This window comes from Sabethes cyaneus, chromosome 2, assembly GCF_943734655.1.
Source record: "Sabethes cyaneus chromosome 2, idSabCyanKW18_F2, whole genome shotgun sequence".
NCBI classification, from domain to species: Eukaryota; Metazoa; Arthropoda; class Insecta; order Diptera; family Culicidae; genus Sabethes; species Sabethes cyaneus.
The window spans coordinates 83,620,558-83,637,300 of NC_071354.1; positions in this window are offsets into that span (position 1 = coordinate 83,620,558).

The following is a 16,743-nucleotide window of genomic DNA, read 5'->3' on the forward strand; positions in this document are numbered from 1 at the left end:
ACAAAGCAATAACATGACTGTATTCAGAGTTTAGAATAATATATTTTAGTATTATTAAGGCATTGAATAACAAAGGCAGTAGTATATGAGATATTAAAAAATTATTTTATAAAATAGTTATAATCTAAAATCTCTTTAATCGATAAAAATATTGTATGAAATTTATCGAATATCATTTTAAGGCCAAAATAAGATATGATAACAACATCAGTTATTAAACTCATCTTACAACCACTGTTTTTAAATATCTACTCAATAACAAAATGTGTTATCCATATCAATTCAATAACAAAATATATCATTATAACACAGTTTGATATTGTTTTTATATTATTTTACTCTTCGCTCCTGCTCGGGCTGCCATGCTTCTTGGTTTTGACATCAGTATCACCTTAATCAGCCGCAGGGGCAGTGGAAGAGGCCTATAGGCGTTTTAAATTAAAAGTAGCAAGATTGGGACTCACCATTAATGCTGTCGAAACATGGTTTTCGCAACGCTGGGAGCAAATGGGTTAACGAAGAAAACGAAAATGAATTGATAAACCCACACCCCGGATATACATAGCGATAATCGCATTCTTGGACGAATTGTCAGCTTCAAGTGAGAAATCAATTAAGGTGATTGAGCAGCGGAAAATACAGAAACCCACCTTTCCGCAATATAAGGTGCAGCCAACAGCAGCAGCACAAGAAAAACAACGAGCAAATATTTATTTATCAACTCGTCGTTTCGGTCAATTCGTTTTGGCGCGGACATTCTTTGTTTTTTTTTTTCTTCTGGAGTTTTTGTTCTTCTGGCTGAAATGTCCTGTTTAACTGCATCCTGAGTTTTTATGTAACTTGGTAAAAGAGTCTTCAATTAAAGATCGTAATGAATGTGATAAAAATATCTAAAAATGTATACAATTGAAAAGTCAATAATTGACTATTTGAACCTTTGTAAAGTGGGTCTATGATTTTTTGTTTATAAATTTATATTTTATTTATTATTTATTTATTTATTATTTTGGTCTCCGTTTAACAGAATATTCATTGTTTTGTTTAAATAGGTCTGTACATACTATGTGTTTAATATTACCGGTGAGGAAATAATTATCAATACATCCAGACGAAATTGGGAATTCATTATGATTCATCGGTAGTGGAGGGATATTTGTAATTCTTCCTACCTTTCCATTACTTCTACATCTCAAATCATACCAGAGACATTGCAAGTCTGATGGTCAATTCATTGCATCGTAATAAACTTCAATCAATAAAATACAGCTTTTTTATTTTACCATAATGACTCTTCATTTGAGATAAAAGTGCAGATCTGCAGTGTAAGAGTATTTTAGGAAAAACTTGATGGTTTGCGGAAATTTCGATTCCAGGAGTTAGACAGTCATTAATTGTTCGATGGAACGTATGTTGTATGAGGTAAGTTTTCGGACTTCAGACAAATATTGTTCAAAAATTGTCATGACGACCCCAATTGCCCAAGTAGCACATGTCGTAGTATTAGGTAACAGTAACAGTATCTCATTTATCACTGATTTTAGTCAGAAATAGGTTACAATACAGTACAGTTACAGAAGTCTGACTAAAATGTACTGCTTGAATGTTTCTGTTCAATACTTGTAAATAACAAGAGCAATGTAAATAACAAGATTGCAAACTAGCAATTATTAACATTAAGTGAAACTTTAAGCACTTCTTAATGCCGTTTATGAACTTCGCTCTGCGAATGAAAGTTCATATCTATTATATGCCAACTCATGTGCACAATCTCTCTATTGGTTAGGAGAAAATAGCAAAATCTGTTGCCAGCACATAGCAGTCACACATTCACAGATTATAGCAGATTGACAACGTCTTGGCCGGGTCTAGCCGATACCGTGGAGATCATTGCTACGACGACCATCGTTGATGATGATGATGTTCGGGAACGATTACTGGCGTTTTTATTTTTATATGTGAATATACGCCTAATTGAGTGTTTCGGTACATAAATTACTTTTATGGACGTTTATGTGACGTTGAGTGTCACGTTTCTCCCCTATCTCCCGGTTGGCTACTGTTGCTACCATATGCTGATTGCGCACTGATTCGGCGACGGGCGAGCAGCGCCTGCCGTTGGTTGTGTTGGTGCGAGTACACTGGAGCAGGAGGAGGTTCGAAGGGGTTGGGTTTTCTCCGCCTGACAAGCGCAACGATGATTGTATACTGCCACGCTTGATTGCACCATAATGTTTGCCATTATCAGGATTGAGCACGAGCTTATCGCCTAGAGTGTTACTGTGGCTGTAAACGATCACCCAGCCGCCATAATTGAGTCACTTTCATTTCATTCGTTGCTTCCGTAAGTTAGCCGAATTTGCTCCAAACGCATCAGCACTGACGAAAACACTTCGTTGGCAAGTATACAATGCGAAGGATTTTGTCGCATTATTATTTATCCTCAAAGTGGCAATTGGATTGTGTGGCCAAATTTACCCGCTCTCGAGTTGCTGCGGCCGATAATAATCAGCCTTTTTTTCTGGCTGTCGATATACAAACATTATCGATTTCGGTTGGAATCCCTGCCATAAATTTCCCGCCGATACTTCATCGCTTTCATCATGTCCATATAACGCAGTTTGGTTTGGACGTGAACCCTACCTGGTGGGGTGGTTCTGAATGGATGGAAAATACCTTCACATATCTACTAAGTAGTGACTTATTTTACGATACGTTAATATTTCCAACGACGATAGTACTGCCACTATTCGTGTAACAGTCCCATATTCTATGGAGTTTCCTAAATAAATCGGACAGAAGCTTACGTCGAATTCAATAGCATTGCAACGACATTGGCCATTTTGGATTTGCGAAACTTTTTGCTCTAATGTCAGATTCAACAAAAAACAATTATTTGGACGGGGCCACTGTACTGAAGTACTGACACGAGGTTTTCAAATATTAGAACTTAAGTACTTGATTGGTTGAAAATGGTTAAAAATGAGAATTGCACTTTTAATATCTCGAAACAGTGGACCCCTCGTTCACCAAGGGACCTGACAGTTTGAAAAATGTGAAATTTTTAGCGAACATTGAGATCTACATCATATGATATCGTCCGTCTCCTGGTACTCTCCAGAAAAGTAAAACTGAGACAGAAGAAAAAAACGGAAAAGAACACGAAGGAAAATGTGACAAAAACTGGACAAACGGGACGAGCGAGAAAGAGAGGAGAGAGAAAGAGAGGAGAGAGAGAGAAAGAGAGAGAGAAAGAGAGAGAGAGAGAGAGAGAGAGAGAGAGAGAGAGAGAGAGAGAGAGAGAGAGAGAGAGAGAGAGAGAGAGAGAGAGAGAGAGAGAGAGAGAGAGAGAGAGAGAGAGAGAGAGAGAGCGGGAGAGCGGGAGAGCGGGAGAGAGAGAGTACAAACTGACATGAAAAATAGAAAAACGAAAAATGACAGAATGGTGAAGAAAACGGAACATAAAAAGGAGGATAAGTAGAAAACGGGAGAAAAAAAGAAAGCAAAACATTGCCAAAGTGGACACAGAACAAAAAATGAGGAAAAACAGAAGAGAAAACAAGAAAAACGAGAGAAAAGAAGGAATAACGATAAAACACGAGAAAGAAAATGAGGAACAAACAGGATGAAAGAGGAGAAAAAGAAAGGGAGAAAATACGAGAGTATAAAACGCAGAAAAACACGAAAATCGGGACCAAAAAAAAGTCGAAATGGACAGAAAAAGACAGTTAGGAAAACACAAAAAGCAGATCAGAAGAAAAGGGCGCCAAATGGGATATAAAAAAAGAGAAAAGGAACAGAGAAAACAAGAGAGAAAGAAAGAGCGTAGGCGAGACCGGAAAGGAAATATGGAACAGAAAACAAGAGAAATCAAAAAGGTACAGAAGAATAGCAAGAGAGAAAAAATATAATAAAGAGAAAACAAGGAAAATGGGAAAAAGAAGTCAAACGGAATATAAAAGGAGAAAAGGGCAAAAGAAAAGAGAAGGAACGAGAAATGGGAAAATGGGACAAAAAAGAAAAAACGGCGAAAAATGTAAAACGTAAGAGAAAAAGGCGAAAAATAGGCTACAGTAAAGGAAAGCTTGAAAAGAAAGGGAGAAATGAAGCAGAAAACACGGGACAAAAAAAACAGAAAAAATGGGAAAAGAGGCGAAAACGAAGGAAAAGAAGAAAAGCGAGAGTGTAAGCATAGGAAACGGAACAAAAAGTGAAGAAACGAGATAGAAAAAAACTGAACAGAAAGAAAAACGTGTGAGGGAATAAGACGAAAACTGTCAATCAGGCTTGCCATTTCCTCACTCATTGTGCAAAAAGTGCATCTTTTTTAGCTCAATACAATGAGCAAAACTGCTGCCACAAATGAGAAATCCATCCACGCAAAGCGAAACAGGCCAAAAGTAAAGAGAAATATAAACAAACTTTAGTTTCTCATTGAGCGAAAAAGCAACTTCACGGGAATTCCAATGTTGCCATACCTATCATCCACTATCGTCATATGCAGAATTTTTTGCACTGTTGCCGCTGCGAGAAGTCAAAACAGTTTTTTTTTGTGTCCCATATTATGGGCAGCCAAAAAGTTTACATTTTGTTGCTCAGTTCACTCCCTCAATGTGCAGGTTGCTGAGCAATCGCAGTCAGTAAAAAAGAGAAAAGTTAAAACAAAACGGAACACAATAATTCGCGACTGAGTAAAGTTTGAAATTTTCTCTTCTCTTTTTTTATTCTGAGGAGGAATCATCCCTGCTGTTAATCCTAATTTCAATTAAAACTTCGTATCTAATTTTGTACCGATGTCCGGTTAGAAGTTGAACTTCAAGTTCAAATTAGTCTAAATTCAAGTCTAATTTAATGTTCAATGTTAATGTCAATTTTAAGTTTAATGGCATATCCGATTGGGTATGAAATGGAGAGAGTTACCTGGAAGGAGCGTCAAATATAGCTCTGGCTCTCTCAAGCTCCCACCTGGCGCCTCCACGCAGATCTAAGTCAAACGATGACGGTCGATGGTCTTACCCGGAAGTGCTTCATGTACTTACTGAAGCAGCTAAGCGAGGAGGAGCGAACTAGATCGCCTGTTCTCCAGGCGAAGGGCGGCTCACACAGCGTCTGTCTCGAAACGGGTGGCTGAATATGAAATGTTGTACCCCGCAAGCTATACCTAAGATGGCAGACCCATCAACGGGATGGAATCGTGACCTCGGTGAGGTAGTATACCGAAAACTCAATTACCACGAATAATGAAGAAAGATATTCAGGACGGAACAATCGGTATAGGACAAGAAAACGATTAAGGGATAATGATTGGAAACTTGGTACCTGGAATGTCCGAACTCTCCATGAACCGGCACGGACTGGCTTGCTTGCTCGAGTGCTGCATCAACTCGGAGTGGAGATCGCTGCTATTCAGGAAGTTCGGTGGCTAAATTCCGGAGAAAGGGAGTTCCGTGCAGTAGACCCTATTGCAGGCACTTCTTTCAAGTACCACATCTACTACAGTGGCGGTAAAAAAGCAGAAAAAGGAGTCGGTTTCGTAGTGTTGGGAAAGCAAAAGCAACGAGTTATCCGGTGGAGGCCCGTAGATGACCGTATATGCGTGTTGAGGATTAAGGACAAATTCTTCAACTACAGCCTAATCAAATTATACGCACCGACAAATGATAAATCCGATGATGCTAACGGCGAGTTTTACGACAGGCTTGAGAGGACCTATGGAGAGTGCCCAAAACACGACGTGAAAATCATCATCGGAGATGCAAATGCGCAGATCGGGAGGGAGGAGCTCTTCCGTCCAGTCATTGGAAGACATAGCCAACCAATATCGACTCTGACCTCTATCTCGTAGTGAGTAAGTTTCGCACAAGGCTGCCTAATACGGCGAAAACTCGCGCTGACAGAATGCTGCGTTTCAACATTTAACGGATAACGGCAGACGGCGTAGCAGTGGAGTACTCCAGGAAGCTTGACCAACGAATCGCAGAACAGCAGGTAGAAGGAGAAGATATAAATGGGCTGTGGAGGAACATCCATGGTGCCATAGAAATAGCTGCGAGAGAGGTGGTAGGCACGACGCGTGGAAGATAGCGTAACAGCTGGTTTGATGCCGAATGCCAGAGAGTGACAGATGAAAAGACCAGGCCAGGCCAGGAATCGCATGCTTACTGCGGCAACACGTCAAAACAGAGAGAGAAACCGAGAGACTAGAGCTGCGGAAAAAAGAATCCATCGTCAAAGACAAAGAAACGCGAGTACGAGGAGCACGTGCTCGCCGGCGCAGAGGAGCGATACGCCAGCAGCGACACACGGAGTTTCTATAAAACTATATATAGTGCTGGCAACCTGCTTACCGACAAAACGGCGGTAGCAGCCAGGTGGAAGGGGCACTTCCAGATACTATTGAATGGAGAGGTAAATGCGGAGATCAGCAGGGACTGGATAGGAATGGTAAGCGATGGTCAAGCTGTGGAGCCACCAACACAGGAGGAGGTCAATAAGGCATCAATCAGTAAGCTGAAAAACGGTAAGGCTGCTGGGAAGGACGGTATCCCGGCTGAACTTCTAAAAGCGGGGAGCGAGCGGATGTATGAAGGAATCCATCGGATCATTGTCAGGGTCTGGGAGAAAGAACAAATGCAGGAGGAGTGGTTGGATGGCCTCATTTGCCCAATTTTCAATTTTCAAAAAGGGACATCGACTGGAGTGTAAAAACTAGCGAGGAATTACATTGCTCAATTCTGCCAACAAGGTGCTTTCCCGTATCCTGTTCTGCAGACTGAGACCGTCAGCGGAGTCCTTTGTCGGCGAGTACCAAGCTGGTTTTCGTGAGGGTCGCTCCACGACGGATCAGATGTTTAGCCTGCGTCAGTTGCTAGATAAGTTCCGGGAGTACAACTTGCAGACGCACCATCTGTTTGTGGACTTTAAAGCGGCGTACGATTCAGTTAAACGAAATGAGCTGTGGCAGATAATGCTAGAACATGGTTTTCCGACGAAACTAGTTATGCTGATTCGTGCGACGCTGGACGGATCCAAATCATGCGTTAGGATAGCGGGTGAGACCTCAGCTGCTTTCGTGACGTTGGATAGACTGAAGCAAGGAGATGCACTCTCTAACCTGCTATTCAACATTGCATTGAAAGGTGTATTACGAAGGGCAAACGTGGAAAGAAATGGAACTATAATTTCGAAATCTCACATGCTTCTTGGTTTTGCGGATGACGTCGATATCATCGGAATCAACCGTAGAGCAGTGGAAGAGGCCTTCAGGCCTTTTAAAAGGAAAGCTGCGAGTTTGGGACTTACCATTAATACCGCCAAAACGAAGTACATGGTTGCTGGTAGGGAACCTGGGAGCCCAAATGGTGTTGGTGCCGAGGTGGAGTTAGATGGGGAACAATATGAAGTAGTGGAGGAATTTATATACCTTGGTACACTTGTGACATGTGACAACGATATAAGCCGCGAAGTGAAACGACGAGTTGCAGCCGCGAATCGGGCTTTCTACGGTTTACGTAGCCAGCTGAAGTCTCGCAGTTTGTAAATTCGCACAAAACTGGCGCTCTACAGAACACTAATCCTCCCGGTGGCCCTTTACGGACACGAATAATGGACGCTGAAGGAAGTTGATCGGCGAGTGCTTGGGGTTTTTGAGCGTAAAATTCTGCGATCTATGCTTGCTGGCAAACTGGAAAATGGAGTGTGGCGCAGACGCAAGAATCACGAGCTATACCAAGTATACAAATATGCTGATATAGTAAAGGTAGTGCAATGTGGCAGGCTGCGGTGGGCTGGACACGTGATCAGAATGCCCGACGGAAGAGTAGCCAAAACTATTTTCAGCAGAGAACCAGGAAGAGGCCGAAGATTCCAAGGCTGACCCAGCACCCGATGGGTGTGCGCTGTCGAAGACGATACACGATCAGCTGGTGTTCGTGGGGATTGGAAAACGGCAGCCCACGACCGACGGTACAGGAGGACCATAATTCGTTCGGCGCAGGATCGGTAACGGACCGTTGCCACTAAAGTAAGTAAGTAAGGCATATCCGATTTCAAGTCCAATATCAAATTAAATTTGATTTCAATTTTGGGATCAAATTTAAGTCAAATTTAAAACCTATGTTCAATTTCAATTTCAATTTTGAGTTCAATCTCGAGATTAATTTTCAATCCAACTTCAAGTCAAATTTCAAATTAAACCTCAAGTTCTATTTTAAGTTCAATTTCATGTCTAAGTTTTTTGTTATATGTACTCTGTTGCGTTTCGCTGTTGCTTCTTCTTTTTGTTGTCTTTTTAGCTTTTAGTTGTCGTTTCTTAGTTGTTTTTCTTTTTCTAATAGCGGGAAGTCCCCCAGTACCGGACACTTAAGGATTTTGACATATATAAAATCAACACTTAGGATAATTTCAGTTTTTATTTACTAAAAAAGTAATTTAGAAGACAATTTCGATCGATAAAAATCGTTACTTAAAAATTGTGTCTCCCAGTACCAGAAACTTTTCAAAAATCATAAAATAAACCAATTCAGGGCAAATATTTCTGAAGAATATACGTCAAAACGTTTAAAAACTCTTATTGCTTAGATATTTGTTGACAAAAATTGCATTGAATTTGTATCGCCTTTGCTAGTATGTTTGGATGCCCTGAATGGCGTCTTTTTGTTGTAGTTTGTAGGCTTTTTTAGCATTTCGTATCGCATTTTGTCGTCCTTCATCGTATATTCATCGCCTTTTTTGCATTCACCATTATTTTGTAAATAGTCTTTTCAATGTTTTTTATTGTTTTTTTTTAATATTTGTGCTCACTTATTGGGTATTTCAGTAATCTTTCGTGTTTCTTGATTGTCTTTTTATGTAATTGCCATCAGTTTTTCGACCTACAGTCTGCTCATCGCGCCTGTTCGTTATATTTTTATCATCTATTTGCTGTCTTTCCGTCGTTCTTTTCTTGATTCGTAATCTCTCCGTTATCTTATTGTTGTCTTTTCGACGCTTTTTTGTGATTTTTTGTCTTTTCTTCACATTCGTCGTCCTTTTGTCGTATTTCCATGGTCTTTTGCCATCTTATCATCGCATTTTTGCCGTCTGTTCGTCGATTTTTGACTTTTGTTTTTAAAATTGTTGGTGTCTTTTGTGTTGCAGTTTTGCCATCTTTTCTTTGCTTTTTATCATCATATCATTGACTTTTGTCGTAGTTTCGCCATTTTTGTTGAAGTCTTTTCGTCACCGTCAACTATTTTTTCGACGTCTTGTTTGTTATCAAAACAACAAAAATGTTGCCTTTTTACTGCCTTTCTGTCGTTGTATCGTTGTCTTTCTGTCGTATTTCTTGTAACCTTTTTAACGCTTTTTGGTCGTTTTTGTCGTGTTTTTTGCCATTGTTTTGGCGTCTTTTTGTCAACTTTTCATCATACTTTGCCATCTTTCATCATTTTTTCGTTCATTTTTTCATTCTGTACGCCATCTTTAGGCTGTCTCTTCGTTGTTTTTTCTTCGCATATTTTCATTGCCGTTTTGTTGTGTTTTTTAAAGGCTTAATAGATGTTCAACAGATTTTAATTATAGCGTAATAAGAGTAAAACTAATTAATGCAAATTAAACTACTTGTTATAAAGAACAATTTTATTCGCTTGATGGTAGTAAAAGATTTTAAAGTTCTGTCGCTCTACAGAAATCATATTAGAAACGAAAATATTTCGCCTGTTTTCTGTGCTCTAACCAAAATAATATCAGTATTACTAATATGAATATACAAACTTTAGTCAGGGAACAAAACCCCGGAATTATAGAATTGTACCCCAAATAATATATTTAACCATCACTTACCAACCACCCCAACTGCAGCAATCGCTTCACGCAGTTCCGACAAAAAACATCGCTCACCCGTGCAGAAAACCAGCGCCGCGCACCTCTTGGCCGGCCAGGCGGCCAAATAAACAAGAAAATCGAATCGATCAAATTTAATCCGCAACCCATAAATCAAATTCAATGAAATGACACCTTTGGCTAGTCGCGTCGTCGTATCGTTTAGTTTTGCTCCAACCCCTTACCGTCGCTCGTCGTACCGCTGCTGGCTGACTGCGCTGTTGCGTCGGGATTCGAAGTTCGAACAACACCGGTTCGACAGCCTCCTACCAAATATCGAATTAAGAAACCTAGAAGTGTTGTTTGGGGCACACCTCTTATCTTATCGGGAGGTGGTTACCGCGCTCCTTCGTTCTTCGTTCTCGTTTAGCCATCATTTATTCGCCGGTGGCTAACGGCCAGACAGTGTTGAAAGTCATCATCATGTGTCCGTGCTATCGGCGTTGCAGCGGTAATACACGGTATCGCGCACGGAGGATGGAATTTGACTACCGTCGTGGAGCGGTGGTATTGTATACGTTCGAAGCAACCGTAGTTTGGTATTGATGTCTACATTTAGCGACTATTCAATCGTTCCCGATGACTGAATTTGTTTAGCTTGTAATGTATTGACAGCAAAACAACTCCTTTGCTGCCTTGGTAGCCACTTTAAATCCTTTAATAATTGACACTTCCATGGACATAAGTAAAAATTGAATCTTTTGTGATTGGAATCGCAATAATATTGAAATAAAATTAAATATTTGCATAGACGACAAATTACTCAATCAATGCTTTGAATATCGCAAACCAAATTCAAACCTCAATCATTTAATCGCTTAATCGCTTGATGGTGCTGTATGTTTTTTTAATCGATCCGGGTGATGTGTTTTTTTTTTCAAAAGTCCATACACACCATTGAGCTCCACTTGAACATCATCTGGGTCGAAGAATCCAAAAGCAGCACTCCAGCCAGCGGCCCAGAATTCAGTCCAGACCGTGTGCATTTGCTATTTTTTTGTGCTTCGTTGCTAAAGATTGAAGAGCGCGAGACGCGAGCAGACGAACATGTCAGTCAAGTGATTGTTTCTTCAGTTCCTGCCTCAAAGGTCAGTTAGATAGTCGTCTGCAGCAGTACGGAATTAAAAATACCAAAGCACGCCTAAGCTGCATGCCACTCGACGGCGCAACGTTGGTGGTTTTGCATTTTGGGATATGTTTTGCCTCACCTTATCCGTCAAGTGGTCTGGCATTGAATGTTAGAAAAATAATTGTACATGACGAAAGGATAAAGTCAGCTGGATTGATTGAAGAACGATTAGTTATGATTATTTTTAGTTTCATTAGAAGTCGAAAATAAAGTATTTCTGTTCAATCATGACTACGAAGAGTATTAGATTTTAAAGTTCAATAACAGTATCCATAACTGTCAAAAAAATTCTAAGCTGTAAACACCCGCATTTCCAGTGTACTTTTTTGGAGAATAACATTAATTTACGATTATTTTTACACGCATTATGCTGTCAACTCTAACTAGTATAAGTACTCCCCTTTCAAGCCCAACATTTCTCTATTGGGCGGAATTGATGACAGTTGACCGGATTGTTGTCGTTTTCGAAGAAATCCACCCCGTTATCTCTGTACTACTGTAGTACTTCTCCACTGTGGTAGCTACCATACCAAATTATGCTAAAGCCTCACAGGTCCATTATGAGCTTTAATTTATGGAAGAATATGTTTTTTCAGGCACTTCTGCTTATACATTTTGGAATCTATAGTCTTGTTTGTCTCGAAAACCTGCATTTTACTGCACAGTCGTACAGCACGCATGCGTCGTGCCCAGCCCACCATCGTCCCTCAACCTTCGCCAGGTATACGATGGAAATCTCTACCAGTAGCGCGTGCAGTCCGTGGGTCAAGCGCCTGCGCCACTCTCTGCTTTCCGTTTGTACTCCACCAAAAATAGTGCGCAACACCGTTGAGGTATATTTATTTATTTATTTATTTATTTATTTATTTATTTATTTATTTGTTTATTTAGAATATATCAACAGACAGTGGTTGCCCTAATGACACAGAATTCGTCTCAATAATAAAATGATTTTCGAGCGTAGTACGCTGCGGGGCAAGTGAAAGTCGAAAACAGACGATACTCTATTGAAGACTCGTTGCAAGCCAATAATTGCGCTGTTGGCACCGTAGTAGGTGCGTCGAAATGATAGGCGTAAAGTTGGGACCATCCATCCCTAACACTCTAGGGGAAGCATTCATGTTGTTCCGTTGGAGTAAATCTGCGCAGTTGATGCGAGCAGCTAAAACATCGGCCACGGTCCTTCGCAAGGAGTGAGCTGCATTGGTTGTCTCCGAGGTAGACGACAAAGGGCATAGTGAACAAATCTCCGTTGGATGTTTTCGATGCGATACGAGACATTATGACACTGAGGCTTCGAAACCGTTGAACAGTACTCAAGAGAGGATCGCACTAATGAGCAATACAAGGCATGACGTGTCATGCGGATAATTAAGCCGAGCATTCCGGAAGCTTTGGATACGATGAAAGATATATGTTGTAGGTGAGACGGCAGTCTAGAATCACGCCAAGGTCCTTGACGTGGTCAGACCGTGGGATCGGTGTAGAATTGAGTTTGTAGTCAAAGTTCAATGGCTGAACCTCTCTGGTAAAAGTCGCTACCGAGCATTTCAACGGGTTGAGTAGCATGCGGTTTAGCTTACACCAGTGCGCGAAGATGTCCAATTGCAGTATAGCAGGAAAACCAACGGACCCAGATGGCTGCCTGGGGCGATTCCAGAACAAGCAGAGAACGGCTAGGAAATCTCGTGATCGATTCTTACTGACAAAGTTCGTCCAGTTAGATAGGAGTCAAACCAATTCAGAAAACTTCCATTAAATCCAAGCCGCTTTAGCTTTGCAACGGCAATACGGTGGTAGACTTTGTCGAAGATAGCAGACAAATCGGTGTAAATTGTGTCGGTTTGAGAGTATTCAGTAAAACAAAGTAGATTCGTAGCACAGGACCGCTTGGGGAGAATCCATGTTGGTCGTTGGCTAACGCTTGTTCACAGTGGGAGAAAATAGGCTCTATGACTACCAACTCGAACAGTTTGGATGCAGCACAAAGGGCTGATATTCCCCTGTAGTTGTCGACTTTATGCCGATCCCCTTTCTTGAAAACTGGGAGCATATAAGCTTGCTTCCATGCTTCTGGGAAACGACCACTGTCCAGAGATAGACGAAACAGGTAAGAGATAGGTGTAAGTAAACCAGTGATGCATTTTTTTTAGTAATGTGACAGATATTCTATCAGCGCCTGGAGATGTCAAATGCTTCAATTTGGTTGCCGCAGAGAGGACGACACGATCGTCGACGTTAATGAACGAGATTGTAACGTTGGTAGGTATGGCGTTGTTAGCGGCTGCTTCGATTTAATCTGCGGTGAGTGTTTCATTGCAAAAGACGCTGGAGAATTCCTTAGCAAATAGCCTACAGATTGCGGTTATGTCAGGACAGATATGTCTATCAATCTGTGCAGTTGCAACAAATACAGTCAACAAAAATATATTCGTGCTGGATAAATGTGCGAATGAATGATATAGACAGCTATAGACAGCTTAGTGCTGTAATTGGTTAAACAACACGCTCAACTAGAGATTGGGAGCTGTGAGCTCGACTCTCACCTTCGCTAGGTCTATATTTTTGGCCTAATATCAAGAATTTTCAGTTTGCCTGAATCTACATTTCTCGCATTAAGCATTTATTCTTCCACAACATTTTTTATTAGTTTAGTACTGAATCTGAAACATGCTATACAGCTGACCATGAGAAAAACATGGTGTTTTCAGATCAACACCACACTGTTTGAATGATTGCTCCTGTAACTCAAATACTTTGCACTAATGATCGAACCCTTTTTTACGGGTCACTTTTATTCGGTGCATAATTACACTTGACAAACCTACAGCTGTGAGCACTGCAGTTTAGTGTTTCGTATTCTGATTTTTTCTGTTACACGGATAAATTGTTACAGTCACTTGGGCGTTACTCTCCCCTTCCTGTCAACAACCTCCGGTCTCTTTTGTCAAGGAACATGCGTGCCAAGTTTGATGAAGAACCGTCCAGATATTTCGGAGTTATGACCTCCCCTCTGTTTTAAAGCGCCACCCGCCCCCCCCCCCCTCGTCATGTCAACCCATCAGTGCTGATTCCCTTATGTCAAGGAACAGGCATGCTAAGTTTGGTGAAGAACCGTCCAGACATTTAGGAGTTATGGCCTCCCCCTGTTACGATCCCCCCTCTAATCAGCCTCCAGCGCTGATTTCCTCATATCAAGGAATATGTTTGCCGAATTTGGTGGACATCGACCAAGGCGTTCTGGAGTTATGGTGGAACATTCAAACTCACGCTCACTTTTATATAGATAGATAAAAATCAGCATAACGTACATAAATGCATCCTAATAAATCGTATATGAAGTGCAAAACTGGCATATCTGTACCATTTGAAAGCGATATACCTGATGAGGAAGAATTATAAGCGCTCCGACTATATAAGTATCTATTTACGATAATATTCGATTAAGCGCGAGTCGCTCCGTAATGCTATTCAATTCTGTGTTGAAAATTATATGTATGTCAGTTATTATCATTATATTGCCCGTTTCTTTGGTAACAAAACGCGCTGCACACTTTTTTTGATAGCTTGAAATCGTCGCAGAAAGAATCTGCTGAGCTGTATGTAAGTTATAAGTATTTATTATGCTTGTCTAGCACATAAGCTATTGATTTACTTGACAAAATAAATGATATTTGCCCCCGCGACGATTCTGGCGACGGCTTCGCCCGCGACGGTTATAATTCATGGCGTACGAAGCTCAAGCTTTACTTTACGATTCCGAATTTGTTAGGAGATATTTAGGGGGCATCCATAAAGTACGTCACGCTTATAGGGGGGAGGGGGGGTTGACTTAATCGTGACGATTTGTGATGTAGGGGAGAGGGGGGGTATGAAGTTGTGTGACGTCACATGAAAAAAAAAATCAAATGGAAAATTTATTCGGGAAATTATAATTTAGCCTTCATTTGAAGGTACAACTATTGAAGGCTTCTATAAAATTAACGTACTGATAGATTTTAAAACAAATAGTTAAATTTTTTGAATGAACACTTTTTTGAACATATATGTGTGAACAGGACTCATTTATTCTATGTAGTATGAACTCTCCATTAAGGCTTTACAGAATATGCAGTACACCACTGAAGAGCTGCTTGAGTACCGTCCTGCCTAAAAAATTTTTGCAACCGCAAATAGCAGTCGCACAAACTCCTGAAGGGTTACGGGATGCTACCAGAGACCCACGGCAATGTTTTCCCTTGATATTCGTGCTGAACTCAATCGATGAACAAAAACTCATACCGAAGTTCCACGGCTGCTTTTAAGGTTTTTCGGTATAATTTATACTGCCCCTCACTCAAAAGCTCTCTGAAGGATAGGGTTTAAGCCACTTGCGGATTAAATTTCGCATCTAAGGTAGTGTTGAATGATTACACGATTGAAGAAATACACAAAATGACAAAGTCCCTCAGAAAAGTTCTTCCAAGGCGTGTTGCTGCAAGACGTCAGCTGGAAGTCCTGATTCTTTCAACTAGATCAGACGAATTTGAGTGGATGAATGTAAAGGGCGTAGATATGCGCTAAACATTAATCGACGGCACATCAGCGACTTCTGAAGCAATCCGATTGCAGCAATTGAAGATCATCTTCAAAATCCGTGAATCGATGACTTATAAGCTCGAAAATTTTCCTTTTTTTTTATTTGCTGAAATTCATTTGATAGCTTTAAATAAAAAGGTTGGAATGAATATTTATTTTTTTTGTTGTGAAGGGGGGGGGATTGCCGTGACGTGACGTACTTTCTCAGGGGGGGGGGGGGTCACGAATGTGTGACGAAATGTGACAAGGGGGGGAGGGGGGGTCGATTTTGGTCAAAATTTGCGTGACGTACTAAATGGATGTCGCCTTACGATACTTTTCATACGAGTTGGTACTAGCTGGGTGGTTCTCTGCTAAAAATAAATTTGATTACTCTTTTGTCGGGCATTTCGATTACGTGCGCAGCCTATCGTTGCCTACCACATTGTACTACCGTCATTATTTCAGCATATTTATTTGCCTAATTCAGCTCGTGGTCCTTGCGTCTATGCCATACTTAATTTTCCATTTTGCATTCAAATATTGAAAGCAGAATTTTATGAAATTTTGTAAAATATAAATTTTAGACTCTGTAGACTGTTAGTTTCGTAATTTTTACCGTGCGTTTTGGCCTTTTCAATCTTTTAAGGAATTTAGAATTGGTTTTTTCAATTCACTCCGACGTTTCGACTGTTTATTCTTTTTCAAGGAAAGCTACAAAATTTTGTCAAAACGTCGGAGTGCCAGTCATTTCTCAGTTCCGTAAAAAACTGAAAAGGCCAAAAAAGCACGGTAGAAAGTAAAATATAAAAATTAGAAATAAATTGGATACAGCGTGATACACATATATTCGTACAAAAATTATTTTATGCTTGTAACGGCATACACAATTAATACAAGCAAACTAAGATCATGTGTGTGTGCCGTCAGTAAAAAAATTTGTCGAGACGGGATCTGTTGAAAACCGAAAAAAACCGGAAGAAAACGAAGTGTTATAATTGCAGATATCAAAAAATTGTTCGAGGGTGAATTCGTCGCAGTTGAGACCGGTCCACGCGGAAAATGGCAGTTAAGCTGAATATCAACGGGAATCTCTTTGTGGAATTTGGAAAATTGATCTGGATATGAAAGCATTCAGAAAACGTAATATCCATGAATTAACGGAAGCAACTATACAAAACCTGCAGGAAAGATGCAAA